We start from the raw sequence: 22,919 nt of genomic DNA, 5'->3' as shown, positions 1-22,919 counted from the left end.
TAACTTCCTTGTAATATGAATACTCATTCCTGAAGCTTACTCTTATGTGTGTAGGCAGGGTAGATGTTCATCAATGTATTATGAATGAACAATTTCAGGAACAGCAGTCAACCATATTTATTATGGTTTCTAGCAATTGCCACATTCTCAAAATTTATATTTATTTCCCATTTGATGGAAGTTGTTGACAGTCTCAGATGGGTGGTACTAAAGCTGTTTATACCCTGGTGCAAATGAATCTCACTCTTTTCCTAGGATTTGGTATTGACGAGGGCAAGAATGAAAGTAGAAAAACACTGTGTTTATGGCAAGGAGTGAGAAGAAATAGGAAATGGAAGGCCTGAGAGTTAGTTACCCCCAAAGAGAAAAACTCATATAGAACAGGGAGACTGTTATCAAAAAAAATATACATTCTCATTGGTCTCCAGATAGCTGGGGCAGAAACATTTCTCTAAAAATAGGGTGTTGACATAGGAAATTATTAATATCTCTGGTAGATCATTCTATTTACTCAGAAGATTTAATGGACTTTCTTGAACAAACAGCATTTATTCCGCGAGAACCATGATAAGACATTCTTCTTGCCCTCTAGGGGCTTATAATCAAGGGGAAGGGTGGACAGTACAGAGCAAACTAATGTTGGGAATCAATTTTCTGGGTCTGTTACATTTCTTCATGTCTTATGCACAGAGGTACAAAGGTACAGACCACCTTTGTTTTGGGATATCTTTCCAAGGATGTTTGTTTAGTGAACAGACTTGGAAGACAGTAAAGGAAGCTGCCTCTGGAGAAAAGGACAGGTTTGTTTGTGGTTAAGAATAATAAATTAATGTCTCTGGGCAAAATTTAGTCAGGTTTACTGCTTATTACAAAGGATTTGGGTTCCCTGAGTTCAAAGTTCCTCTCCACAGGGCAACCCACTGCACATGTACGCATTACCTGGCCTTCTTTGTATCTCCCCTTGGGAACTGGAGTTTAGAGAACTAGGACAAATACTGATATTCCAGCTACTGCTATATGTTTGTATAATAAAGTCCTTTGTTTCTGACCCAGGAGTTTCATGTCTTCTGCCAGCATCCATGAATCTGATAGGTAAACATGTTAGCTTACTTTTGGATGAAATCTCAGATGCTCCACAATTCTTGACAACCAACATGCTGCCCATTTTTAATTTCAAACACAGTAGATAAGTAATGATAAAATAAGGTTGACAATAAGCCATTAATATAAGTATAAGCAAATTATCATGAAGGTATATCTGATGACAGAACATTTTGGTTGGAGAACACATGGGAAGACCTAGAAAAAACAGAATTTGAATGGGGCCTTGAAGGAAGGGTAAGACTTCAACAGTTGGAGTATCAGAGAATGGCATTACTAGTAGTGGGAACAGTTTGAGTATTAGGCAAGGAGAGACTGGTTATACTGGTGGGTAGGGTCAGGAGAAAAGAAGATCAAGCAAGAAGCCTTGAAAAAGGAATAGCATCCAACTCTCTGGGAGGACTGTGTAATGTTTTTGTGTTTTTCTTCCTTGGAATCATGGAACTATGGAAGTTTTTTTTTTTTTACAAGAAAGTTTTACAATTTAAGTACTTTGTACTGAAGAAGTGACTTTGGTGCTAGAAAAAAAATAACACTTAAATAATTTCTACCATTCAAAACTGAGGGTTGTCATTGTCTTAAAGTTTCTAGACAAAGGTGGTTTTTCTTGATTGCTTTAAGAAGGAGGAAGAATACGCACTAGCACTGTCGATTCACTACACTGTTCAATGCCAACTTGCATGCAAGGTAGGTGGTATGGTGGTATCACTGGGACAATAAGAATCCAGAGCATTTTCTCTTTGTCCAGTGTAATCTATGACTCTAGAAAATGAAAATACTTTTCTTGGCAAAGAAGCGTAAGCCATTCTGAGCAGCCGCTCAGACCACTAGACTTATTCAAGGGGGGCATCCCAATAATGTTGCACAGCAAGTCTCTAGTCGCTTCCTGGCACAGAGAAACAGATCCAGCTAAATATACACATAATTTCCAGAAACACAGTCTGAAGGATGTAGCCTTCATCTCTTGAAAGGCCTTAATAAATGTCAGTGATCTAAAAAGTACACTCCGATGCCGCATCAAGGACCATGCTTGCTAGAAACAGCTCCTTTACAATTTGAGGAAAAGAGTCAGAAATGAAATGTAGGAATATAGCTTTTAAGACATCTTAGCAGTTGATTCTTGATAGGATTGATGTTTAAAAGTTCTAGCATTAATGATATTTACAATAGCACACTATGAAAGCATCAAGGTCACTTCCCAAATGTTCTTTCACTATGTTGCTTTCCAGAAGCATAAATATGAGTGTCTAGAAGCTGCCTAACAGTGGTTTTATCATAAATTCTGAGTGATAAATGACTTTCAGACAGTCCTAAGCATCCCACAATGGGCTCTAATAATACTGAGAGAAAATTTTATGATGAATACAAATCACCCCTAAAGCCCATCATACATCATACTGAGTAATATCACAATAAGAACAGGAAGGAAAATGAAATTTTAAATAGGCATATGCTTTTATGTACTTTGACTTAAATTTGTATTCTTCCACCCATTCCCTCGATCTAACAATAAATATTACTCTGGAAAATAAGAAAACACCTTAAACATTTCTTGGAAAATTTAATTTGTAAAAAAACAATACAAAATCTGTACTATAAGAGATTAACATTACAATTTTTCTTATTGGTTAAATCGAGAATAATGATCATGCTTTACACATGCTCCCTTTTGAAAAGAGTTTTACATGTATTCTCATTTGAACTTTATAATAACTTTAAGTAACAGACATTCCCATTTTATAGACAAAGGAATCAGTACATTTAAATGACACTGGCTAGCTCACAGGTTAATGAATGATAAAACCAGGAGTAGGAATTTTGGTCTCTTGAAAATTGAATAATAGTCTTACCAACTACCTAAGGAGTAGGAACTTTGGTCTCTTGAAAATTGAATATTAGTCTTAATCACTACCTAAGTTCAACATCAATTAATTTTGGGGCCACTGTTACAGTAAATATTGCTGTGTAAAAAGTGATCCCCTAACTTGCAGGTGTTTTGTTTGATGTTGGTCATGACTTTGTGGCTCAGGAGTCTGAGAAGAGCTTGGCTAGGCAGGTTTCACTGGGGGTCTTTCACGCAGTGGCAGTCTAGGTGTCAGCAAGGGCTGCAGTCATCTGGGACCCAGCTGGGCTGGGTATTCCAGAGGGTCACTCACATGGCTTTGTCGGAGTCTGGCTGTTGACTGGGAGCTCAACTGAAGCTCTCTCTAGAGCCCCTAAAAGAAGCCTGTCCAATATGCTGTCTCAGAGTAGTAGGACTTCTTACACAATGTCCAGCCTCCCTCAAAGAGAGCATCTCCAAAGAATTGGGACAAAGGGCACAACCTTTTATAATCTAACATGGGAAGTCACATGGTATTTCTTCCACTGCACTCCGTTTGTTGAAGTAGTCCCAATGTGTGTGTGTGTGTGTGTGTGTGTGTGTGTTTTGTCAGAAATGTTAATTTGTGACTTTTATTTCTTAACCAGCACTATCCCTAACGTCATATTTCCCCTCTGCTTTCATTTGAGCCAAATATAATACTTATTAATATATCTGACCTGAATTTATGATAAATTGCCTAATAAAACTCAAACACCAAACCCAATCCATTCCTTTGGAGGTAAGATAAACTCTGTGTGATTCCATCTCTTTAAAAAGTCTACTTAATTTGCTTTTGTGTTCAAAACAAAACAATTTTGATTAAGAAACTGACATTCTACCATTAGTTAAGCCCACATAGAATAACAACACAAGAAAAGTGGTGATTCCAAAGAGAAGGGAAAACAGAATCACCTGGCTTCTCAAGTAAGTGAGCTCAGTGCTTTTTGTGCACTTTACTTTCTGTGCAAATGACAAGAAAGATAAAGGAGTAAACTTCTGTGAAGTTTATAAAAATAGTTATTTTTTTCACTTAATGGCAGTTTGGTACCTTTTTAAAAAGCTGCTTGGAAAGAAAGTAGATCACCTCTTGGATTGAAAACATTCCCTCTAACTAATGGTACTATGCAGTGAATTACAACATTGTCTTCTCAGTATGCTCTATGGCCAGAATGGTATGCACACACACATTACTCTGTATCAATTATTTTTTAGATTCAGGTGACCTGCTTATAAATGATAGATGAGGAAAACTACAATTAAATTTAAGATACTTAATTTGGTTTTATGCAATAGCTTACGTTTGTGTTCCATGTTAAAGTTTTTCGAGTGTTTTCCCAGATTTGATTCTTTTGATCCTCACAACCACCTTGGGAGATAGAATCGCTATTTGTAATTCACATTTTGCTGATAACAAATGAGGTTTGTAAAGGCTGAATGGCTTGCCCACAAAGCTCCTAAAAGTAGGTAGAAGGAGAACTAGAATCAAGACCTGCTTTATCCAGTGCCTTCTCTATTTTTTTTTTATTTTTTGAGGTGTCTGGCTCTGTCACCCAGGCTGGAGTGCAGTGGTGCGATCTTGGCTCACTGCCTCCCGGGTTGAAGAAGGCAGTGAGTCTTCTTGACCTCTGCTTCCTGGGTTCAAGCAATTCTCCCACCTCAGCCTCCAGAGTAGCTGGGATTACAGCCATGTGGCACCACGCCTGGCTAATTTTTTTTTTTTTGTATTTTTAGTAGAGATGGGGTTTTGCCATGTTGGCCAGGCAGGTCTTGAACTTCTGACCTCAAGAGATCCACCTGCCTCGGCCTCCCAAAGCGTTGGGTTTACAGGCGTGAGCCACCGTGCCCGGCCTCCAGTGCTTATTCTATCGATCTGCCAATGGAGGAAGAGCAACAGGATAGTACAAAAGAGGAATCTTGTAAGTTCAGGTATTTGGCCAACATAGGCCTGAGTGAATTTAAAAATCCAGGTTACTAGGAGAACTTAAGATGTTTCAGGACAAGAAAATACGTGGCAGAAAAAAAAGTAGAGGGAATAAAGAATTAGTTCAGAATTTGAATAGCAGGCAATTACCCAGTGATATGCTTTAAAGTCTCCCTTTAGCCTTTATTTGTGTAGCATACAATGACCAGACTAAGCCACTCTTATTTTTCCTCTAGAATTCTCTGGAACTAATTAATTGATAGATATCTTCTGTCAATTCTTCTCAAGTTCAGCAGGTTGTTTGAAACATTAACCCTCATAGGCGTTGAGAAAGAAAAGAAACAGTCTGCAAGACATAATTGCAAATAAGTGAAATTATGCGGGTGAAAGGTAATATGTGAAAAGGAAATAGCTGAGCCAGGACTATTGGAGACACTCTGTTGTTTTTTGTTGTTGTTGTCATTGTTGTTGTTTTTTGCTTGTTTGTTTTTTAAGAAGTTGTTAACATTTGTATTTTCAGTTTTGAAATAAACCTGACTAATTCCTCAAAGCCTAGCTTTGAGTAAAATGATGATACAGAGAGCATGGAGACAGCAGAGATATAATAATACCTGCACTGCTGCCTAGATGATTGTGAATTTTGCTCTACTTTTTGTTTTGTGATCATTTACAAGTTAGTGATGAAAGGAGATTTTATGTGGCTCTAAAGTTGATTTTATGTGGCTCTAAAGTTGATTCTTATTGATTATACGTTTGAATCCACACACCCCCTTATACTAAGAAATGTTGTTTACTTGAAGACAAATTAGTCTCCGAGCCCCATTCTAACTGCCTGATGGGGAATTCAATCTCCGTCATTATAGTGCCCTTGTAGTTTAGGGTCCTCAATGTTCCTTAAGGGGGAGACTCACCCAGAGCAACCTAGATGTGGACACTCCTCCTATGACCAGCCCACCCATATGCCTTACATGTGTTCATGTTCAGACCCACGTATCCTCTGAGGTTCAGCTTTGCTGCTGTTGTGCCCCTCACATCCTGGGACAAAGCTGAGACCCTCTAATTGGAGTCCAGTCCACCGAGCTCACACTGCCACGGTTTCCTTCTAGAGCACTGTGCTCAAAGGCGCTGGGCTCCCTGCCTTCTGCTCTAGTGCAGACCCCTAGAGGAGCTCCGGATTCTGGAAAACGAAGGTCACGAGAACGCGTTCATCACAAACCACACTTGCTCCCTGCCTTCCTTCTGCACAAAGCTTCCCTCGCGCACAGGGGCACAAAGGCCTAGCCACGTGCTTAGTCAAGTCAGAGAGAAGCAAGAGGAAAGCAGCAATTCAAATCCATATAGCTATAAATTAGGCAACCAGAATAATTTTCATCTCCTGGCCCTCTAGAAAAGCAGATATGAGGTCACCAAAAATGCAAGATCTGACCATTTCTTTCCCAATATTCCCTTTCTTCGTTTTTACAGCTTTAAAATGGAAACGATCTCTGAAGGGGTTAAGCCTCATCCATTCCCTGGTGTGAATATTCTAGTCAAATGAACATCATTCTTAATTACCAAAGTAGAGATATTTGACTGGGGTGGGTGGAAGGAGGAGAGAAGGGAGAGAGGTCAGGGCTAAAAGGGGCAACCCGCAGGCAGAATGGGAGAGTGGGGAAGCATGGGCTAGCAGAGGACAAACAGGAGGACTGCAAATAGGGGTGGTTTGGAAGGTGATAAACTTTTGATTTTCCCAACTCATGGCCTCTCTCTTAATCCAGACCACCCTAACCCAGCTTTGTGTTTTCCCGCATCTTTCCTATAAGCGGGGCTCCTCCAGAAATTTCTCTGTTCCTCTGATCCCCTAACCTGTGACTGTCATCTATAGCAGCAGTATTGCCATACTGTTTTATTGTTTGTTTGTTTCTTTTTGTTTTTGATTTTGAGGTGGAGTCTTGCTCTGTCCCCCAGGCTGGAGTGTAGTGTCTCGATCTCGGCTCACTTCAACCTCCACCTGCCTGGTTCAAGCAATTCTTCTCCCTCAGCCTCCCAAGTAGCTGGGATTACAGGCACGTGCCGCCATGCCTGGCTAATGTTTTGTACTTTTAGTAGAGATAGCGTTTCACCAGACTGGTCTGGAACTCCTGACCTTGTGATCCTCCCGCCTCAGCCTCCCAAAGTGCTGGGATTACAGGCGTGAGCCACTGCGCCTGGCCCATACTGTTCTTATCCAGAGTACAAATGGCTTCTAGATTGTAATGTTTTTGTTATAGTGATAAATATTTAATGCCTGAACATATACTCTTTGGCATCAATAAATTATAAGGACCTGGAAAATATTCTTTTTTTTTTTTACTGAGACAGAGTGTTGCTCTGTCTCCAGGCTGAAGTGCAGTGGCGCCATCTCAGCTCACTGCAACCTCTGCCTCCTGGGATCAAGCGATTCTCCTACCTCAGCCTCCGAATAGATGCCATTACAGGCATGCGTCACCATGCCCAGCTAATTTTTTGTGTTTTTTTAGTAGAGACGGGGTTTCTCTGTGATGACCAGGCTGATCCTGAACTCCTGACCTCAGGTGATCCATCTACCTCGGCTCCCAAAGTGCTGGGATTATAGGCGTGAGCTACTGCGCCTGGCTATGGCCTGGAAAAGATTTGTGTGTTTTCTCAGCTTTCTTAAATTACTTTGTTTGGGAATCATTGCAAAGCATACACTGCATTGTGCTACCTCCTTAACTACCTGAATTCCTTTTTCATGAGCTTTGCCTACCAACTCAATCCTTTAAAGCAGTCTCTAATTCAGTAAATGACACTCTCACTTACCCAGTATTTCAAGCTTTAACCTGGAGTTTCCGCTTACTCCTTCTTAACTGACTCCATGAAAATTCTAAGCTGTTTCACCTCCCTCTTCCCTTGAATTCATCTGTCTTTTCTGCCTTTGGTTCAGCAGAGGCCACCATCATTTCCTGTCTGTGATGATTGTCGTAGCTGCCCTCTTCTCCTATTCTTGCTTCCTTCCAGTGCCTCTTCCTCACTGAGGGCAGATTTACCTTACTAAAATGTATATTGGATCAAGGGATTTCTCTTTTCAAAACTTTTCAGTGGCATCTCATTGGCCATAGGGTAAAGCCTTCCTTCCAGTAAATATTTTCATAACCCTCAATGGCGTCCTGATTATTCTCCAGCCATACCACTTACTGCTCTCTTGAAAGTCTTTGTGGAGCTGTCATTTCTTCCCCACCAGATTGTGGAGCCCTATCTGCCTTATTGCTCACAGCACCTTCAGCGCTAAACACAGTGGACAGCGGAGGCTCACTCAACATTTGTAGAAACTGATGAATAAATGAATTCACTTTAAAATACATTTCTGAGCATCACATATTAAGCAATTAAGATAACAAGGCTGACCGTGGTGGCGCATGCCTGTAATCCCAGCACTTTGGGAAGTCGAGGCAGGCGGATCATGAGGTCGGGAGATCGAGACCATCCTAGCCAACACAGCGAAACCCCGTCTCTACTGAGAATACAAAAATTAGCCTGTTGTGGTGGCACGCTCCTGTAGTCCCAGCTACTCAGGAGGCTGAGGCAGGAGAATCGCTTGAACCTAGGAGATGGAGGCTGCAGTGAGCCAAGATCGCACCACTGCACTCTAGCTTGGGCGACAAAATGAGACTGTCTCAAAAAATAATAATAATAATAAAATAAATAAATAAATAAATAACAAAAACTAATACTGTGTAAGTAGAATAGACTAGGACTAACTTGAACTATGAAAGGTGAATTTTGATATGAGTTATGAGTTTGCCATGAGATGTGAGTTGTTTGACATGAGCTATGAGCTATGAGTTTTGATATTAATTAAGAATGCTGACGTTTGAACCAGATGATCTGGTTTCAGATCTTGGCTCTGGTACATTCCTTGGAAAAGTTATTTAACCTCTATGGTCTTCAGGTTCCTCATCTGGACAATGGCAGTAATAAAATATTTACTTCATAGGGTTATTATTAGGATAAAAGAAGTAAACATATTATAATCTTTAGAATTGTACATAAGTGGAATATAAGTGTTAATTATTATTAACATCCAAATAAGACAGCTCTTAATGTTCAAAGGTAGTGAGGGATATCCACAAGTTTTTAAATCCCTATTGTATACCATGTGTTTATATGCAATATTTGAATATCATTTGTTCAATTAAGCTTAGAAGAATAAATGGAAAGAAACAGCAGTTTTAAAAGCAGCTGTGGACTCATGCATGGCTTTGTGATAATCACAATAGTAGCACCCTTTGTAATGTCCTCATTAGTGTTGCTCAAGATGGTGACAATGGACCCTGGGATACAATTATATTTTCTGCCTACGTTTAAATTGACATGAAAGAGCAAGATAGCAAGCAGGTAGCTATTAACCCCTCTTGCTCAGTGAGGTAAGTATCTGATAATGAGTGACAGGAAGGTATTTTAGAGAAAAAAAATGTTTCTAAGCAAATCTTCCAGATAGCAGCCTGGAAGATAACTTTTTCTCTTAAAGTTAAGTCTATTATCTAAAACCAGGAACAATAAATAGAGTCATAGTTTTTCACAAAAGTCCTTGTTAGAAAGTCAGTCATACAAGGTGCGAACAAGAGAATTAGGTCTTATGTTGTAACATTAGAAGAAAAGAAAACAAGGATTTTGTCCTAAAGTAATGTGGCAAAAGTAAAGCAGGGTACTGGCTTTGTTTTGCGTTCAATAAAAAGCATTTAGTGGAACTAAGGAACCAGCACTAATGATACTTTGAAGTCCCACTGGATAAAACTTACTCTAATTTGCTGTTAATACACAAATCACAAAAAATATTACTCAATATACAAATAACACAGTAACAATGATCATGTTTTACAAGTGGATCTTGAGTTATAGAATAAAAACAATACCCTTGCCTTAAAACTATCAACTCTTTGATCATAGTTAGTTCTTTAGGAGGATCTTGGTATAATTTTTTTTTCCATTTCGATTTTACCTCAGCTTCAAAATTTAGTATGAGAAAGAAGGTGAAAAAAATTGGGCAACTGCTTCTTATTTCCTTAGAATTATCTCTTCTCAAATTGCTTGGCTTTCCAAATCTAGGCAGGCACCAAGTGTATTTGACTTTTTCCTTTGCAGCCTGTCTCTTATCTTACTGTTTTTGTTACTATAGTCTATAATAGTGTAGACTCTTATCATTGCCTCATGTCTGGATTACAGATGCTTCTTGAGTTATAATGGGATTACGTCAGGATAAACCCACAGTAAGTCAAAAATACCGTAAGTCTAAGCCGCATTTAATACCGTGAGAAGCCCATGGAAGAGGCAAGCTACGTAAGTTGGGAACCATCCGTATTGCAAATATTCCTATTTTCTCCCATTCCAATCCATATAGCACACACTGCTCATGAACTAATCTTCATAAAACACATCTCTACTAAAACTCTTCAGTAGTTTTCTACAGAGTTAGATCTAGTTCCTTAAATGATTGGATCCCATCCCAACACCTTAGTTTCATATTCAAGATCCCACATCAATTGACCCTTCACTGTGCAATCTGTTGTTTCACTGTCCTCAGACTATGGGCTCCATAATTTGAGGTGAGTTTTCCTTCCATCCTCTGCATATAGGCCCAGGGGAAATCCTGTCTCCACGCTTTTGCTTCAGGAGCCTCCTTGGCCTAGAACAACTACCTTACCAACCCAGAGCTTACATTTCCCTAAGGTCTCACTAGTATCCTTACTGTTGTGTGAAGATTATCTGGAAAATTCTAGCTCATACCAATGTCTTCTTTTTCTGAATCCTGACAGCATTTCTGGTAACACATTATATCAATGTTAAACAATTACTTCCACTGGTTTCTAACTTTTTCATTAAATTAAGATCTTCTGTATTATAATATTTGAGTAATCCCTCGTAGGCTGTATTTAGCCAGTGAAAATGAAAAGATGATTAGTTCAGGCCAAGCGTGGTGGCTCACGCCTGTAATCCCAGCACTTTAGGAGGCTGAGGTGGGTGGATCACCTGAGGTTAGAAGTTTGAGACCAGCCTGGCCAACATGGTGAAACCCTGTCTCTACTAAAAATACAAAAACAAATTAGCTGGGCGTGGTGGCACATGCCTGTGATCTCAGCTACCTGGGAAGCTGAGGCAGGAGAATCGGTTGAACTTGGGAGGCAGAGGTTTTGGTGAGCCAAGATAGCCCCACTGCACTCCAGCCTGGGCAACAGAGCAAGACTTTCTCTCAAAAAAAAAAAAAAAAAAAGATTAGTTCAAATATCTAATGAACTTTAATATGTCCCCACAAGCAATCCAGACTTTTTAAAACAACCCATCCAAATATCTCAGAGGAGTGACTAGAGAGTAGATGGGAAACAAATAAAAAAGCACATCTTCATCTCTACCTACCTCCCCCTAACCAAATCCCTGTAGGGAGCTCCTTGCATATATGGCTTTAAGATCATTTTGTCTCTCAGTGGTCTTCTGCTCTCATGCCCATTTTTCCTTCTCTATTCTCAACAGTTACAAAAGCTCATCAAAGGTTTGTTTGCTCTGATGGAGCATTAGTGTCTCCATGACATAGTACCTTTGACATAGTACCTTTGACATACTACCATGACATAGCTCACTATGCTGGTTAAGGAAGGATGAACTTCACCCTAAACAATATTAAATTTAGCTCCCTCCACCCAATAAGTTAAATATTGAAAAACAATTTGTAAACCCAAAATTCTGGAAAGCCAACTTTTTAAAAATGTAAGATTTATATTCAGAGGCCCAGTTAAAAAGTAACGAAGACATAGTGTAGACAATTTAAGGAGAATAGAAAGGACTAAATTATTTATTATATCAGTCAATTTTACTGTGGTAGGAAATCAGAAAGCCAAGTTTGCATAAATGCTTTCAAACAAATATTAAAGGCCTTAATAAAAATAAATTGAAGGGGCTGAGCACGGTGGCTCATGCCTATAATCTCAGTACTTTGGGAGGCCGAGGGGGGTGGATCATGTGAGGTCAGGCGTTGAAGACCAACATGGCCAACATGGTAAAACCGTGTCTCTACCAAAAAATACAAAAATTAGCAGGGTGTGGTGGCATGTCCCTATAATCCCAGAAACTCAGGAAGCTGAGGTGGGAGGATGGCTTGCATCTGGGAGATGGAGGTTGCACTGGCGTGAGATCCCAAGATCACGCTACTGCACTCCAGCCTGGGTGACAGAGTAAGACCCTGTTTCCATAAAAATAAAAATAAAATAAATACATTGAAGGTTGAATAAGAAGCATGGCAGCAAATGAAATAATTTGGAAGTAATTTGAATGTCAATGATTGGAAGATCAAAAGGGGCATGGAGCATGCAGATTAGAAAGTCTACAGGAAGAGTCAAAAAGATGGAAGGAGAAATAGCATTGTGCAAAGAAAAACAGATACCATCATAGCATAAAAATCGAACCATGTAAAGTATGTGCTTTGTATTAGTCCATATAATTTTTTCAAAACTGGCAATGAAATAAATTGCAGAGATTTGACAAGGATAAATTATGTTAAGGTAGAAGGATTGGCAGTGATAAGGAGAAATGCAAACACAAAAATGTAGTAATTGCTTATAATGTAAGACTTTATCCATACTATATTGGTAAAATCTCTCCTTGGGCTAGAATAGTTTAGGGAAGGATAAATGGGTATAGGCTTGGACCTGAGCAGTGAACAGAAATCCTTGCTGGAAGTATCTGTGGGTTAAGTCATAATAATAGGAATCAATGTCTTCTTGGAGAGGAAACACTTCTTAAAAATCCATCCACTTGGTTACTCAACTTGAAAAAGCAAGCTATGACAAAATGCTGAAATTGTAAAGCAGAGTCAATAATCAGCAGGAAATCTGTACAGTCTTTGAAAACACCCCGGAGCAAACTCAGGAAAAGTGTGTACTATGAATCAAAAAGAAAGATTGTGTAACTCCTTGCTCTTGCCACCCTCCACTCTCATCTTTCTTCTGCCCACCTTTCTGCCTTCCTCTAACCTCTTTTTTTCTTTTCCCATCACTATTCCCCTCCAACTTCTTACACAGAGAAACTCACAAATAGCCCAGTTAACTGGCAAGTAATATAGGCTAGTATTATCAAAAACATATCTTTTCAAAGCTGCTAAGTTTTTCCAAATGAAAACAAGACAAAGAAAACCCACATATATTGTGGCAGGTTAGGAACAATCTAAGAATTTAGAAAGTCAGAGATAATTTAAGATATCCAAATCTCTCAAACTGAACCTACTGGCATTCTTTTATTCTTCTCTTCTTTGTTTCCTGTATCTCTCTTAGCAAGTGAATTGCCCCAAATCAAGATGGTAAAGACTGCAACTTCTGGAGCATCTCTTGTAAGCCAAAATAAATGTATTTTCTTTGACCCTTGAAGCAACAAGTAAGATAGATATTACAACCGTTATCTTGAAAATGAAAGCATTAAAGCTCAAAGACCTTCAGTGAGTTGCCCAGGGCCACCGAGCTGAGCTAGCGAGTGGGCGGCAGTGGATCTTAACCCATATTTATCTGCGTTCCTTTCATCACAGCCCACGGTTTCCCCCAGCGGACCTTACTGCCTCTTATCCATGTTATTGCAAGAGCTTTCCTGCTTTTAGTCTCATACTTTTCTTTCAACCCAGCCTTCACGTTATTTACAATATAATTTGCCCAATCAAAGCTTTCCTATCTGAAATAAGTTGGGACATCTATTTGATCTGTACTTTCAGAAGAATATGGTGGATGGGAACAGGGTCATAAGGAGTGCAATTACAGAAATCAAGAGAAAGCAGAGACAGTGAATGACATTCGACTAACTGAATTAGGACTCTGCAAAGTTGAAGTGGAGAAGAGATGCGACAGAAGCCAAAAATGTTAGAAGAAAGCGAAGGGAGTGAAGAGATTTGGCAGTGAGTCTGGAAAATGCCATGGAGGTGAAAGGGGTGATGAACGAGGGAAACTTTAAAGGTCTGAAAGGAAGAGCAGCTAATAGGATGTATATAAAACTTCTAGAAAAGTCTACTATTTTGAGACAGTAAGTGTAAAAATCATAAATGACTTCAGGTTAGCTTTGGACACATTTATGGATCATAGTCTTATAAAATACTATTAATGGAAGCCTCTAATATTTGGAATAAACTTTAATTTTTCTGAGGTGAATATCATCAAGGACAATTATTCTTTCTTTTTTAAAGGACACTTTGCAGCTATGGTCAGACATAGCATTACAGGCAGAATGGTTGAGAATCTCACCCTATGGGGAAAGGCAGCGTAGCTCGATTCTCTCTGTGACTCTGCCACTGACTCTACGTGGTCAGTTTACATGTTGTTTCTAAGCCTGAGGTTTAATATCTGCAGAACGAGGGGAATGATAATTTCTGCCTCAGAGAATGGTTATGAAAATGAAAAAAAAATGTGTGTATGGGCTTGGCACAGTGTTTAGGACATGGTAAGCATTTACATGCTTACCATTTGAATGCTTAACAACTGAATAATTGTTTAGTATCTGTGAGCCTTCCCTATGATTTTGAAGTAAGGAAGAAAAACAAGGAAGCAGGTAAGGAAGAAAAAAGAGAGAAAGACAGTAAAGAAGAAATGGAGGAAGGGTGGGAGGAAAGAAGGAAGGAAGGAAGGAAGGAAGGGAGGGAGGGAGAGAGGGAGGGAGGGAGGGAAGGAGGGAGGGGAAATGGAGGGAGGGAAAAGGGATTTTTTTTAAAAACTGGAAATAAGGCAGGAGATTGCAAACAAGAAATTTGTAGTGTAAGGAAAGTAAAATAAACTGAACATCAACATTGCTCAGTAAACATGAAAACTGGATGTGAAAACTTAAATGAATAGAAATGATTGAAACAGAAAGTAACCAAATAATCTGACAGGTTAATGTGTCATTAGGTAACCATTTGCAAGGAAGAAAAGACAATAAAATAAAAAAAAATTGCAGATGTAACTTTTTCTCCAAGATATTCCCAAAGTGGCACTAGGCACTGTTACAGATAAAAGCCTACTGAGCTTGAATTTACACAGCTTAGACATTCCAGCCTAGTGGTCCAATAAGAAAATAGGAAGCCGAGGACCGCAATTAGATATAAAGGTGGCTATGGAAAGAAGCGCCATGCTTGGACTGGCTTAATATTGCTTCACTATTTCATAACATTCTCATGTGTACTTAGTTTAAATAACATATTCGAAACAATGGTAATAAAAAGGAAAGTGAAAATAATATTAATAAATAAAAGAAAAGCAGATATTATGAAGTCAGTTAAACATCAGGCCTGACCTTTTACTATTTGTCCGAAAGCATCCGGAGAGTGAATTTAGCCAATTTTAATGGAAACTTTAACTGCTTCATGCTCAATAAGGCTATAAAGTTGTTCCCTGTGGCAGCTCTGAAAGACAACTGTGGAAAACCAGTTATGCCTGAGACATTGATTTCCAGCCATTTCCTTTGCCTGCCTGAAATTCTTCTTCATGTCATCAATCTCTTGATATACTCTTAAAAAATCATTATCCTCTTCTTCTGACCTGGAGGAATTCTCTTTCTCTTTCAGACTCTGAAAGAGAGCCGTTACTCTTTCGTGTTATATCAGACAATTTGATAACAGCTGAGAACTACAATCTCTGTGAAGGGAGAAAGCACCTTTTCTCCCATCCCCAAATTCTTATCTTAAATTCCATATAGTGAAGTGTTCAAATGATATTTTGTGAATAGTTTTATCACTGGGCATAGTTTTATCAACCAGGCTGGAGGCTGGTGAACTGTGTGGCCTGTGAACTGGATACAGATGGTTGGCGACAGCCCTCTTAGTGTCATTAGTCATCTGAGACTCTTGGCCATTTTTATTTCTTTAAGGGAAGAGTTTGCTCAGATGTGAGAGGTTAGCATCAAAAAATAAAAGGTTGTCTTGATAAGTGTTTTAAGTTTTTCATAGGAAAAGACATTATAAACAGAAAACTTTTTTTTCTTTTCTTTTTTCTTTCTTTCTTTCTTTTTTTTTTTTTTTTTTTGAGACGGAGTCTCACTCTGTCACCAGGCTGGAGTGCAGTGGCGCAATCTCAGCTCACTGCAACCTCTGCTTCCCGGGTTCAAGCGATTCTCCTGCCTCAGCCTCCCGAGTAGCTAGGACCACAGGCACCCGCCACCACTCCCAGTTAAGTTTTGTATTTTTAGTAGAGATGGGATTTCACCATGTTGGCCAGGATGGTCTCAATCTCTTGACCTGGTATGATCCACCCACCTTGGCCTCCCAAGTGCTGGGATTACAGGCATGAGCCACTGCTCCTGGCCAGAAAACCTTATTTTTATTATACTATTAACCTTTGCTTCATGGTCTAATTTTCATCAGGAAATTCTGTCACTTATATAGAGAGAGCTATTTTGTCATTTATAGAAACAAGTTTAACTCTTTGTCCACATGATGCCAGAGTATCCTATTAAGTAAAATTCAAAATCTAGCAAAGTGCTGTGTGGGAGGAGGAATGTAATAAATTGCAATATGGTTTTCTGTACCTTCTTATTAGAAAATATAAGAAAAATGTATATTCTTTTCCAACAACAAGTTCACATATTAATTAATAATCATTTTAAGGCTGAGCACAGTGACTCACACCTGTAATCCCAGCATTTTGGGTGGCCTAGGTGGGCAAATCACTTGAGTCTAGGTGCTTGAGACCAGCCTGGGCAAAATGGTGAGATGCTATCTCTAAAAAAATACACATATACACACACACACAAAAAATTAGCAGGGCCTGGTGGTGCATGCCTGTAGTCCCAGCTACTCAGGGCCTGAGGTGAGAGGATCATTTGATTCCAGGAGGAGGTTGCAATGAGCCAAAATTGCATCACTGGCTGGGCGTGGGGGCTCACACATGTAATCCCAGCATTTTGGGAGGCCGAGGCAGCCAGATCACCTGAGGTCAGGAGTTCAAGACCAGCCGTTTCTACTAAAAATACAAAAATTAGCTGGATGCAGTGCTGTGCGCCTGTAATCCCAGCTATGCGGGAGGCTGAGGCAGGATAATTGCTTAAACCCAGGGGCAGAGGTTGTGGTGAGCCGAGTTTGCACCACTGCACTCTAACCTGGGCGACAGAGCGAGACTCTGTCTAAAAAAAAAAAAAAAAAAAGGTCTGAAAAGATTTCTTAAAGAATATAAGATTAGGCCGGGCGCGGTGGCTCAAGCCTGTAATCCCAGCACTTTGGGAGGCCGAGACGGGCGGATCACGAGGTCAGGAGATCGAGACCATCCTGGCTAACACGGTGAAACCCCGTCTCTACTAAAAATACAAAAATTAGCCGGGCGAGGTGGCGGGCACCTGTAGTCCCAGCTACTCGGGAGGCTGAGGCAGGAGAATGGCGTGAACCCGGGAGGCGGAGCTTGCAGTGAGCTGAGATCCGGCCACTGCACTCCAGCCTGGGTGACAGAGCAAGACTCCGTCTCAAAAAAAAAAAAAAAAAAAAAAAAAAAAAAAAAGAATATAAGATTTGAGGGAGTTAGAAGAGTCATAGATAAGTGTACTTAGCACATCAAAGAACTTAGGGAAACTTAGAATAAGAAAACAAGGAAGAAGGGGACATAGCATTGAAAACTGGTTCAGATACCATAGAAGACCAATGTTTCTCAACCTTGTTCTTAGTAGAAACACCTAGGAACCTTTAGAAAAAAAAAACACTGACTCCTGGGCCATACTTTTGATGATTCTCATTTAGGTGGTCTGGTTGGGACCTAAGCATATTTTTGTGTGTTTTTTTCTTGTTATTTTTTTGAGACGGAGTCTCTCTCCGTCACCCAGGCTGAAGTGCAGTGGCACAATTTCGGCTCACTGCAACCTCTGCCTCCCGGGTTCAAGTGATTCTTCTGCCTCAGCCTACTGAGTAGCTGGGACTACAGGCATGCACCACCATGCCTGGCTAATTTTTGTATTTTTATTAGAGACGGGGTTTCACCATGTTGGCCAGGCTGGTCTCACACTCCTCACTTTGTGATCTACCTGCCTCGGCCTCCCAAAGTGCTGGGATGACAGGCATGAGCCACCGCACCCAGCCAGCATATGTATTTTTTAAAAGCTACGTGTGTGTGGTGGCTCACACCTGTAATCCTAGCTACTCAGGATGCTGAAAGTGGGAGAACTGCTTAAACCCAGGAGATCGGGACCAGCCTGAGAAATATAGACGCATCTCAAAATATGTATGTATATGTGTGTGTGTATATGTAATGTCCATGTATATGAGTATGTATACATATATGTGTACATATGTAACGTACAGGTATGCACACATATGTATGTATGCATATATGTAATGTACATATATGCATGTAGATGTATATGTGTACATATGTAATGTGCATGTGTATGTATATATGCATGTATATGTGTGTATATATGTAATGTATAGGTATATATGTATGTATATTTAATATATGGATATAGATTAATATGTGGATATGTATGATATGTGTGTGTGTGTGTGTGTATGTATGTGTATGTATAAAAGCTCTCTACATTGTTTTAATTGGCAACCAGGGTTTGAAATCCCCTGCATCAAGGCAGCACTTCTCCAAGTGTGGTGCATCGAAGACTGGGGGTTCCGGAAACATTCTCACGTGGTCTATGACGTCATAACTCTTTTCATAGTAATGCTAGGGCATTGTTTGCCTTTTCCTTGTGTTGATATCTGCAATGCTTCTCTGTGTTGACATTTGGTGCAAAAACAACAATGGGTAAAACTGCTGGTGCCTTAGCACGAATCAAGACAGTGACACCAAATTGTACTAATAGTCATCATTTGTTTTTACAGCTACACACTTGCAGTTAAAAAAAAAGAATCTAGTTTCTCTTAAGAATGCCCTTGATGATGAAGCAGAAAAAGTATTAATTTGATTAAATGTCAACTCTTCACTTTCTGTTCTTTGACAAAATGAGAATTATGCATGAAGTGCATCTGCTGCATACTAAAGTATGTCTGGAGGAAAAACATTTGTGTGATTGAGTTGTGAGCTAAAATGAGTCAATGTTTTCATAAGCACTCTTTTTACTTGAAAGAATGGCTAACACACAAACTATACAGACTTGGATATTTGGCAGAGATTTTAGTGAAAATAAATGATGTAAGCCTGATACCTCAAGGGAATAGCTATCAGTATGTGTTATTGTCAGTAGTAAAATTAGAGCTTTCATGCAAAAATCACATTTTGAAATACATCCACAACTATGAGGTTTAACAGCTTCCCACTACTTAGAGACTTTTCTTATGAGATCAGTAATTATTTTTATATTGTGTAATAAAATCATCAACATTTGTAAGAGCTGCATAATCAGTCAATATTTTCCACATGTATGGATGTACAACATTATGCATGAACAAAAGACCCCATTTGATCATCACAAAACAGAGCAGTGGAATTTAATGCAGCACACGAAAACAAGTTCATTGATATGGTTTCAGTTTCTACATTGCATATTGTTTTAAGAAGTTATCACTTGTCAAGTTTTGGTGTCACATCAAAGAAGGAAATTCAACATTATCTGAGAACGCAATTAAAATATTCTTCTATTTTCCAATTATATAGCTATGTGAGGCATATGCGGAATTTTTCTTTAGGAACTTAAACCAAAAGAAAACATTGCAACATGGAATTCAGAAGCAGAAACAAGAATCCAACACTCTTAAGCCAGCCATTAAAGAGATTTGCATAAATGTAAAACAATATAACGCTTCTTGCTTTTTGTTTTGAAAAAGTAGTTTTTTAATAAAAATATTTTATGTCAACATGTGAAGGGTTTATAAGTAGATATTTTTGTAATGTCTCCATTTTAATTTTAATATAGTGAATAGTGATTGATAGAATTAACACACATCAACATTTTGGTTCTCATTAATTTTCAAAAATGTAAAGGAGTTCTGAGGCCAAAACATTTGAGAACTGCTGTTCTAAACCGAAGGGGCAGGTGGCAAAGCCTGGCTAGATGAGTGCTGCAATGCTGCTGAGTAAACAGACAGAAACCAAGGGAGCCGAAGTAGAATTTAATACAGAAGGCCAAAGGAAGCCAGTAAGGTGTTGACACAGTCAAGCAGAACTGAAAGACCAAAGAGGTGATTTCGACAGTGGAGAAAACTACAGTCGTCCAGCTATGAGACAGACTAGTGTGACCTGAATCAGAGATTTGATTGTGATATGTAGAGAGGAAGATGCAAACAGTCTGACCGCTCTAGGGAAAATTGTTCTGATTTTTACGGCAAGGATTCAGAATTTACTCTGAGACGCTGTCATTGAGTGACTGCTACTGACACATATGTGATGATATCTAAGATGCTGGGAAGAGGCTAGGTCTTCAGGATGAACGTTAGAAAGCAGATCATGCTTTGCTTGGTACTGTCATTGTTCATTGCCCAAAAATTCTTTGTGATAACTTGGCTGACTGCTATCTTTATCGTTATATCAGGTGATGGTTATGTTTGACACACTGAATGAGGATTTTTTTTTTAAACATTTATTCATTTATTTATATTATTGTTATTATTATTTTTTGAGATGGAGTCTCACTCTGTTGCCCAGACTGGAGTGCAGTGGCATGATCTTGGCTCACTGTAACTTCCGCCTCCCAGGTTCAAGCGATTCTCCTGCCTCAGGCTCCTGAGTATCTGGGATTACAGGTGTGCGCCTCCATGCCCAGCTGAGTTTTGTATTTTTAGTAGAAACAGGGTTTCACCATGTTGGCCAGGCTCATCTCAAACTCCTGACATCAGGTGATTCTCCTTCCTCGGCCTCCCAAAGTGCTGGGATTACAGGCATGAGCAACCGTGCCCCGCCTGAATGAGGATCTCCTCATATACCTCCATCATTCTGTTTATCCTCTTGGTCTTGGGTGTGTTATACAATGTGCATTTCCAGGTTTGATATCTGGAAGAGTCGGAGAAACCTGTTGCTATGGTCTGAATATTGGCATCCCCCCTAAATTCACATGTCGGAACCTGATAGTATTAAGTAATGAGGTCTTTTGTGAAACAAGTCATTTTAAAAGGGCTCCAACCTCATGAATGGGAATAATATCCTTATAAAAGGGGCTGAACAGAGCTGCCTTATCCTTCTGCCACGTGAGGATGCAGTAACAAGGTGCCGTCTTGGTAGCAGAGATCAGGCTCTCACCAGACACCAAATCTACTGGAACCTGGATCTCAGACGTCTCAGTCTCCAGAACTGTGAGTAAGAAATGTATTGTCTTTATAAATTGCACAGCCTGGGGTATTTTTATTGTAGCAGTAGGACTAAGTCACCTACCATGAATCTTTTAAGTGGAGCTGAAGCCATGAAAGAAGGACTCTCTTCTCCATTTGGGGTCTAAGGAGCATCAAACCATGCTCAGGGAAAGGTAGAGAATTAATTTTACGAGCGAAAGGTTGTAGAGAACAAGACATTTTCAATCTTGGGGATATGATTGTGTTTGAGAAAGTTAAGATTGTTATTTTATTCTGTGACACTTAAGTCGGTTTGATATAATACATACAAAGGCTGATTGTGGCGTGCTGCGCTTGCTTCAACATGCTTCTTAGGAAGTACCCCTGGAAAGTCAGATTGCCACATTATATTTGCATTATATGTTATGACTGCAGTGTTGTCCTTTGAAACAGATTGGACAGAGTATGCTATTCACAGAAGAGCAATAAGCAGCCAGCTTGATAGAGTTACTGAATTTTAGCTCATGAAGAGAATGCCAAAGTAAGTTATCATAGACTACTCTTGAAAAATAAGAGCCTGTTAAGACCAAGTAGAGTATGAAAAACAGAAAAACCCTCTCTCCTTGACTAAACACTTATTTATTAAGCAGTAGTTTTTACATTCTCCAGGAACAGCTGAAAAGTTCTTCTATAGTCTCAGAACTAAGGCGACATTTGCCTGACCACCAGTTTATAACTTTTCTTCCAATCCTTTGCAGTCATCAGATTCATGTATGGTAGCCATGTATATGGTTGTGGATCGTTGAACTTGTGCAGGTTGTCATTTGTGGCCACTAGAAAAGGACATGTGCTCTACTTCTTGAGGGATGAATACAAAAAGTCTTTTAAAAATGTTACTTAATGTTGTACATTTCCTAATATCAGGTTCATTCTGTGATGCTATTTAAGAAAAAATAATTTCAAATCAGCCTCAGCAATAATGCATCCCTGAAATTATGTTGGAGGTATATCAAGATCAATGAGGTCAAAACAGTCAATGAATCAATTTTCTGAGAAGTGCAATGCTGAAGACAGTATCAGGGACCATGAAGCGATTGACACTTCAACTTTGTAATATACTATGATGTTTAAGTAATTTATCAGTGATCTCAAAGATTTAAAATAATATTACTTATGGTGGAATAATAAAATTGTATGAGATCATAAAAACATTTGCATTCCCAAATTATTTATTGTAAGATTTCTTTCTGATTAATGAAGACTTCTTTACATCATTAAAAGCACTGTTAATTGACTGCCACTGAAGAAGGACTTCTCTGGAGGAGGCACACTAATAAGATTTAACTTGCTCAATGCAGGTGGGTAGATTGTGGCAGAGGAAGCTAATGGAAGTTCTCTTCTGATTGCTTCTGTTTCTTTAGTGACATAGGAAATAGATAATTGAAAGTGAGGATATGGAAGACTTTTAGAGGTTTGATGCTTTAGGACAAAAGAGAAGATTGGAAAGAACATCAGAGAGACTCAGAGAATGAATTGAGGTAATAGATCATGATTGCTAGAAGGCATTAAGAACCCCCTTGATATTCGTAACTATAGATTTAAAATAAATCTATAGTTTTATTTTAATATTTTAAAACTATAGTTTTATCTATAGGTGCAGTGGCTCATGCCTGTAATCCCAGTGTTTTGGGAGGATGTGCTGGGAGGCTCACTTAAAGCTAGGAGTTTGAGAGTAGCCTGGGAAAAACTGACAGGAAAAACCCTCCCTGTCTCTACACGCTGCCACTGGGAGCCAGGGACAAGTGGGAGACCTCCCAGAGCCTCCTGCCCTGGGGACTGCCACAATGAGGCCAGGCTGAGTCACC

Source organism: Trachypithecus francoisi, unplaced genomic scaffold (genome assembly GCF_009764315.1).
Source record: "Trachypithecus francoisi isolate TF-2019V2 unplaced genomic scaffold, Tfra_2.0 Lachesis_group1, whole genome shotgun sequence".
Lineage (NCBI taxonomy): Eukaryota > Metazoa > Chordata > Mammalia > Primates > Cercopithecidae > Trachypithecus > Trachypithecus francoisi.
The sequence above is the reverse complement of the archived record's forward strand: the minus strand, read 5'-3'. Positions refer to the sequence as shown.